The sequence below is a fragment of the Lutjanus erythropterus genome, chromosome 11 (genome assembly GCF_056507025.1).
Source record: "Lutjanus erythropterus isolate fLutEry1 chromosome 11, fLutEry1.hap2, whole genome shotgun sequence".
Taxonomy (NCBI): domain Eukaryota; kingdom Metazoa; phylum Chordata; class Actinopteri; order Lutjaniformes; family Lutjanidae; genus Lutjanus; species Lutjanus erythropterus.
Window position 1 is genome coordinate 37,038,992 of NC_139327.1, and position 8,821 is coordinate 37,047,812.

Here is an 8,821-nt window from a genome sequence, read left to right on the forward strand (position 1 = left end):
TAAAATGGTGATACTAGTTTGCTTGTTTGTTTGTTTGTTCCCAAAGACTTCAATTATTAAGTATTTACTTCTAAATTTATGATTTCTTGTTATCTTTGCCAAGGACGTTATGTGTTCGGTGCAGTTTGTTTGCAGGATTACGGAAAAACTACTGTCCCAGTTTTCATGAAACTCAGTGTGTAGCATGAGCCAAGGGAGAACCCATTAGCCCTTGGCAGAGGTGGAGGTCGAGGTCTGCACTCCCTTCTAGTTTAATGTTGTATTTACTTTAAGTGCACCAGTGGAGTTCCATTAAAACGGTCAAGCTCTTTTATACATGCACCATTACCTCACCTTACTTATGTCTTCATATCTATATTCCTGTTGTCCCTCTAAAGAGTCTTGATGGAAACTTTCTGTTTATTTGACCTATAGGAGCAGATTTTACAGCTCACTTCATTGGAACAGATTGACGTTCAGTAATTGCTTATCAGGGAAGTCATGGCCCGGCCCTCTCTGAATGAGCTCTGCTAATGGCTTTCAGCACAGAAGAGTGAATCAGTGCTCAGCCATCAGAGGATATTAATACTGGCATTTCCTCTGCTTTGATGCTCTGCGAATTACCTTGATTTTTTTTTTTTTTCTCCCCCAACCTCTTTCAAATCCACACTGAGCCTGTGACACGAGCAGGAGCAGTTATAAAGCTTAAATCCCCACCACATTCAGAGGTTGCAGGGTTCATCCATAATTCATGCCGGACGACGCTGAACAGATTGAATTGTCACAACTCGGGCTGGTACAGATGGAGAGAACGAGAGAGGAATGAGCTGTTCTCTCTCCGCGAGTGTCCAGAGCAGGAATAGAAAGAGTGGGATTAACATGGGGAGAGACTCTAACGCATCCCGGGTTCAAGTCCACTCTTAAACAATGTGGCTAATCTTCAGTTAACCCACGCTCATCCCCACTCTGTATATGCATGCCTGTCAAATCCGTGGGATACGAGAGATTAGGGAGATGCTTGACTGGTTTAGCAATGAGGATTTGTTCATCTTGTGTCAGAGGTTACAGGAAAGAGCCAAATCAGCTGCCACTTGAAACAATAATGAGTCACAGGGCAGTTCGAGGTTAAGAAGAGGAGGTCAGCTTTTACTTATAAGCCAAACATTTCTATGCCAAGGCTCCTAAGATATCATTATCCTATGGCCGGGCCCCCACAATGCAAGATGTCTTTAGAAACCCATCGACAATAGTGGTGCACAGCCCGACCCACAACCTGCAAGTCCTGTGGGTCACTTATAGCCCTTCTTATATGCAGTGGTAAATCCATACTTTATGCATGCTGCATCGTACTTTTACTTCCTGCTTCGGGCATGATGCCCACACAGGAGTGTTCCACATTCACCACAGCTGAGAGGCTTTGGGACATGAAGGACAATCGCATGCGAATGCAAACCTAAATACACAGAGCAAACACTAGAAGAACACTCATGAGTGTATGTTGACATTACAGTAATTATCTTCAGTGTAAATATGTGTATACCTGACACCAGCAATTACGTGCTCATACATATAGAGAGTATGTAATTGGGCAGCTGTTTTCTCATGTTGCCACTATACTGGTGCACAAAGCAGATTAATTCCCAAGCAAGATGTTTTCATGTTTTTTTTTTTTTTTTAAATGATGTATTCCTGCATTCCAAGTTCCTTTGAAGGAGATATGTGAAATAACTATCATCGGAAAGTTGGTGCGTCCCTATCATAAGCAACACGAAACGAGCATCAGCCAGAGCAAAACCATATATCAACACCATTTGGAATTATTTTTGTGTATGTTTTTGTTGTTATTAATTGCATAAAGAATCTGTTTATCACTAAACAGCCAACAGAAGAAATGTTGCAAGTTCAGTTGCACACTCGCCAAGAGTCTTAAGTGGTTGAGTGCAGTGTCAATGTTGTCGTTCCCCCATATAGTCCAGAGGGGTGTGATACAAGGCGAGATATATTGAGTCTAAAGTCAGGGTTTTCAGTATCACGAAGGTGGCTGCCTTTTAATCTGGCCAGAAGTGCTCTCCATATCTCTGTCATTGTGGGACAGTGTCAGACAAACTTTATACGGCAGGTTTAAGCATTATGCTGTTGAACTGTTTAATGTGCAGTTGTCATGTTAGACATAAACAGCAGCATTACCTCGCATTCAGTTGATCAGTAATTATTTTCCATATCTCTTAATTATGACAACTTGATCATTTTAACTGAAGTGGGCAGCTCATGATCGCTTCACTTTGTGCAGAAGATGAGTCAAGTGCTGCAACAAACGCCCTTTTTTTTTTCTGTGAGCGTGCACAGAGTCTGAAGAAGAGAGCCAGAGTTAACAAACCAAGTTGACAACCGCCATCGTGACACCCATTATCTCTCACGACTGGGGTTATAGGTTTTGTCGAGCCAGCTCATGCAAAGAGAAGCCTGGCTGTGATAAGTTTCCTTTGGAGTGCAGCCCTCAGGGGATGAGGAGAGTAACAATAATGGGTAAAAAACCAAGGGGTAGGGGAACAGGAAGGACAGAACATCTTAGTACACTTTATCTTGAAAGTCTAACTGGATGCTTCATATTTATTATTGCTCACTTAAGCGTGGAGCCCTGTATGTGCATATCTGACACTAGGTGGGTGCCTATAGAGTCATAGTCTGAAGCATAGGGTCTCTGACCATGGAGAACGATACAGATGTTTTGCAGTGGGGCTAATTACTGGAACGTCTGAATATACACCATTGTGTTCTTTTATTCTCTTTGTCCTGTACGCTTCAAGGGCTGTGACTGAAGGCTGGTGTTATGTAGTGCCAATATATGTCTCATAAATATATTGTATTATGCTTTATCACAAACAACAGTGTTATTCCTTCTGTGTACGCCATGAACGTTCTGTGACCTTCAGAGGTTATTGACTCTAATAGTCTGTGATACAACGTGATTCTTTCGAACACCAAAATAATTAAGTATCTGGGGACGGGGTTCTCAGAAATGACCAAATGAGGAGACATCTGGGTTTAAACAAGGACACACATGCACACATACACAGATGAGACTATAGAAGGAGGTCATGCATTATCACTTTGGCTTTTTATTTGTCAAATAAACTGTTCCTCTTTCACACTAAGTTCCTGCCTCTGTCTCAACTCATTTGCCACCACAGTATGCAATTAGACTGAAGAAACACCTTTTGTACAAAAAAGCAAAACTAAATAAATATATACTGGTTACACTATCAGAACAGGTGCATAAACACATTTTGTGTATGTGTGAGATCACTGTAACACCTAATAAACAGTACAGTGTCACATTATGAATACCCATTAACCTGTGCCATGTACCTACTATTTCAGTTTCTGCTCAACATTACAATGCTGCTTTTTAATTGAGCTCAACTGTGATTAGCTGAACATTACTGCTGGCATGGTTTTCCCAGAGACAAAACAGATAAATGTGGGTAATTATTTTTGCTCCAGCAGCTTTAGCCAAACTACCATCTCACCTTTCTGTAAATGAGAAACTGAAATTCTCCCTGTGGAGAATTAAGGATAACTCTTGTCTGCCTCGCAGCACAAAATGCCCTTAATATAGACTGTCTGTGGGGGTTTGATAAGAGTGGTGATCGATACCAATGACTCAAAAACTGCTCCAGGTGATGAGTCATCTGCTCTATATCCTCTCTGTTTCGCCTGCAAAACCTGTCAGCTGTTCAGAACAAATATATGAGGTAGGGTCACTATCAATTACTTGATTACTGTTAGCAATCCAGTTTATCAAAATCCATCAAATCCTGACAAAAATTCTACATCACAATTTTCCATTATCAGGTTAACACCTCCAAATGTCTTTTATTTTGTCCTACTAACAGTCCAGAACTCACAGACATACATAGTAGAATAATATAGAATAGAGAAAAACCAGAAAACTCTACTCTACTCAAAACTCTTGGCTTAACTACAATTAGTAGTTCCAACTTCTCAAATCTGTTTGGGGAGGACATTGAGCAACTTTGCCGAAAAAAGGGTAGGACCAGGCACACTAGAGAACACCATTCACACAGAGGGAGAGACAGACAGAAAGATGAAGTTCCATGTCGCGCAGCTGTAATGCGACGCAGCCGCACCTGGTGGAATTTATCTGTTACACTTCCTTATGTCATGTGATATGAGTAATGTAATTATTTTAACTCAAACCATGATCTTTCCCTCAGCAAATTGCTGCTGTTTCACAACATCAGTCAGACAATTAATATCACAGGACTGGCATCACATACTTACACCTCATATGTCATTCTGGGAGTCATTGGCAGTATTTAAGTATGAGGACATGTTGCATTAATTTAAACAGGATTTTGATTAATCATTAAATTAACTGCAGCAGCCCTAAAAGCAGGATTAATATTTAATTCAGTCAGGAGAGACTATGAGTAAAAGTTTACTGACGTGCATGATATATAAAATATGAAAAGTCTTTGGCGGTTAGACCCCATCGTGGTGAAAACAATATGCAAATATATACATGGGGGTGATGGAGCTGTATTGAAGAGAAACCCCTGGGGTCTACATGGGTGGTGGTGGTGATGAGGTGCAACTGGTGAGGTGAAGTGGCTCAGGACTCCTGCTGCCTTGGTCCGATGACTGGAGGAGGGTCGCTCAACTGTCTGAATCTGAATGACAACTGATGGAGCAGAGACAGGCGATTTAAAGTTTGGCAGCAGCAAACTGACTGGCTACCGAGACTGTGGCAAAATCTGATTGGATAGTAAAGAGGAAGGTGAACGCCCACAATCAACTGATTAGAGGGAATAGGAGGAGTGAAAAGCGTAAAAAGAAAGTCTTCCTGATTGAACTTAGGCTGAGACATTTGGCTGTATGTCTGCAGTTCAGAATTTATTGATAAATGTATATCTACATACTGTAACTCAACAAATTTGTGGCCTCAAGTTAGAATAGCGAGCTAAAAAATCTATATCATACGCTGTAAAATGACATGCAAGGTTTTGACAACACCCTCTGAGTCAGCTGGATGTGCTACGGGTTAATATTTACTTGAATCCTGGGATTTGTGTACATCTTCCAGTGTGCACACTTATGTTTTAATGAATGTCAGTGATGCTATTCAAATGCTATATTGTTGTTGGTGGTAAGCACATTCAAGGCAGAAAAAAATTTGCATTTAATCACTAATATTGCCTATATGGCTGGAAAAATCCTCCCATAATGACACTCTCATGCTGCGTTTGCTTTCTTTCTGTTGGTGATAAAGAGGGCGGAGGAATACTCCATACACAATTTATGTGTGAAAGTGCCCTTTCTTAATGCCATGAAAGGTCAAGAAGTGGTAATTCACCAGAGAAATTACGGTTGCACACGGCAAGACCGAACGAAATAATATCAGGCATGACTGGTATGCTGAGTGGAAGAGTGGAACTGAAGCAGAATTGTTTTATGGTTCCACTTTACTATTCTCATCTGATCTGAAGCTTTCTATATAATTGCTCAGGTTTTCTGGCAAAATCTGTAACGGAGTAATCTATCATGTGAGCAAGCACAGAGGAGTTTAGGGAGGAGAATCATCCCAAAGAGGAAGCCATAAAATCTCTACATGATCTAAACAGACCTGAAAGTCATCCAAAAAAAAAAAAAAAAGATTTCAAAAGCAGCCTCTGTATTATTGTGTCATTATATCTGGAAATGATAAGGAAACAAACTAATCTAAAAGTATACAAATCTTATTATGTGTTTTGAGTTATTTATCCAGGACTCCCTGGATAGCAGTAGAAAGTAAATGAGTAATTGGTGTGATTTTTGTTCATTAATCATCGATAGCATTGTTCATTGATCTCTTGAGATCTGAAGGACATGTTTATTAGTAGTGTGTTGTAGTGCCAGGAATACACAGTATTTTACAGTCACTCTTAGAACCTTCTTAGCCCCAGATTAACTCCCTCAATTTCCACTAGGCGTGGTTGCATTGTTTTGCAGCCATGGCGAGGCAGCCGGAGCGATCCACAGCCACCAGCAGCGGCGCGGCGTGTCCCAGAAGCAGCTCCCCAGTCCGCTCCGCTTCAAATTTAGGCCAGTGTATTTTTGACAGATGTTGCATCAATTAACACAGAACAGACTGAATGGGCAGGAAGTCAGACACGGACAAGGCAGGGAGAATCCGGTTAATTTTCAAAATAAAAGACCCTGTGCAGCCTCATGATCATAAAGACCGACAGAAAAGAAACTATTATATAGGAGGACCTAATCAACAAAATCTGAGCAAGTGAACATAATCAGGCGGGCAAAATGCTCTGCTGCTGAAACACTTCTCAAACGCTGCTGGTGGAGCTTGCAGCCGTGCGGAGGACGGATCAGAACCATGGCACAGACGTCAACCAGTAAGAGAGCTTGTACATTATACTAGAGAGCCTTTGTGTAGCGTATTGAGAGCAGACTTTTATCACGACACTGTCAAATGGCAAATGTCGAATGGCTCTCTGTCACTCTCTACATTTAAGAACAGATTACGGAAGAGAGACCTGAGATGTAGCAAAGTCTTGTAAGTTTTGGCCTTTTGTTTCTCGCATGTACTTCAAGCATCAGTAACGTAACTTTAGGCATAAATTATTTTTCCTACAAAAATCCAAAAAATCTAGCAATGACAGCAGCCAGTTGATTATCTCATGCTCACTATTAAGCTGAATGCTATATTTGCCTAAAATGCCCATTCCTAACTGTGTCCTTGGCATCACCATTTCATAGATTTTGCTTTGTTTCATGTGAGCTTCTGCCCCCAAATGACGTGAAACAAGTGGCCAAGCAATCAACACGCTCATGTTTTAAACGGGCGCTGCACCAGTTGTGGAACATGAAGGAAACCAACAGACAAGTCAGGCTGAGGGAGAGTAAAACCATGTCAGTTACAACACTGTATCATGTAATAAACCCTGGAATGCACTGAATGTCACAGATTAAAATCACATTTGTCACTTGAATGAATTCATTAATTCATTTCATGAACTCAAAGTCTTCCAGCTTGACTTTATTATAGAAACACCATCACTCTGTTTTGTAGTGTGTGCCAGCCAAATCAAACATTTTCCACGCAAGGATCCTTCTGTGTTGACAATAATGGAGTCGGCTCTCTTTGTGTATAAATTAATTATGCGCCATCAGTATTCCCTCAGACTCATGGTGTAACTGGCAGAGAAAGAAAGATTAGGCTGCTACATTCCCAGAGCTGCTCCTGGACCAGAGCCCTCTGTAAATCTGTCTTCTCTGGTCCCTTATATTAACTCCCTCTGTATTTGTTTCCCTGACAGCTTTGGCTGTGTACTTTTGCTGCCGTCCTTAGAAATATCACAGGCACTGCTAGGTGGTCGTATCTTTCCCAGAGTAACTTCTGTTGTTGCCTTGAACATTGTCAAGGACGGAGTCTCACTTGTGGGACAATAGACAGGCCCCATCGTCTCAGTTTACTGTCTGCTGTGCCCATTTTCAGACTTCTGTTGCCTGTTGTTGGCTTTTGTTGCTCTCCGATGTGTCAGTGTTGGCCCCCAAGCTCTTCATAATGTCCTCCTCTCTGTTGCAGCCATGCGAGATTTGTTGTTTGTGGGTTTCAGAAGTCAACTCTTGCTCTACGCTGTGTTCTCTTTTTCTGCACACCAAAGGCCCAGTCTGTCCCTCTGATGCATGTTGTATCATACAAGATGGCTGGAAATCTCATAACTTATGCCAGTTTTATTCAAAGTTTTGTCCTTAAAGGATATACAAGTTAGTGAAGAGTTTGAGAATGTTATGAAAAACAAAAGCACCAAACCCCAGTGAGTGACCATGTTTTTGTTGGTTCCTGTCTTTTTTTTTTCCCAGCCAAGGAGTTTAGAAACTATTCAAAAGTAGGAAAAATAAAGTAAGAGCCTCCAGCATCCTGTGGAAAAATTGCTTTCTTTTGTATATATGGTATCAGGAGACAAATCTGAATCTTCAGCATGTATTTACGTGCCTAAAGTTTGTATTTCTTGGATATCATCTATGATTTTCTCCTTTCTATGCCTAAATGAAAAACTCACACCTTATTGTTTTTAGAGGAGGAAAGGTTTTTACTCATTTACTTCCCCCACTTGTGTTTAGACAACCAATCCTGAAAATTAATTGGGACTGCAAAGAAAGCAATGTGGGAGAAGCAGAAAACTGGAGGCAACCTTAAACCAGGCAACAGGAGTTAATTATGCAGCCCCAGCCCCCCCACCCCCATTCAGCTATTTCACTGTACCTTTCTGTACCTGTGCATGACAGCTACCTCACTGAACTGCTGCAGCTCGCAGAGGACCATCTGTTTGCTGCACAGCCAGACAAACCGTGGGCTAAAAGGATTCATTACACATCAGGTGTAAAGAGAGGCAATTCAAGAATACAACAAATACAGTGAAAAGATACTCCTGAAGGAATGCTGGCCATAAATACCATCAAAATGGGGTTTGATGTAATTAAAAATTTTGGGGATTATAACTTTCATCATTTAATTTTCATTAGATGGCCATTATCATCCCACCCAATCAGCCATGATTCAAACAAGGCCACCATCATCACCCATAAATATTATATGGAAACTGATCATGAGCTGAATCATCCTGAACAATGGACTTATAGCATGAAAGATAAAATTCTTCTTCACCCTCTCAGTCATCGGTATTTTGAATCTCTGGCCAGAAGGGAGAAGTTCAAAATCTCCATAAAGAAGACGAAGCAGACCCCAAAATTAGGACTGAAATATTTTAGCTTCCCATGGAAGTTTAGCCATTGCTGTTTAAATTCATATTTTGCACCA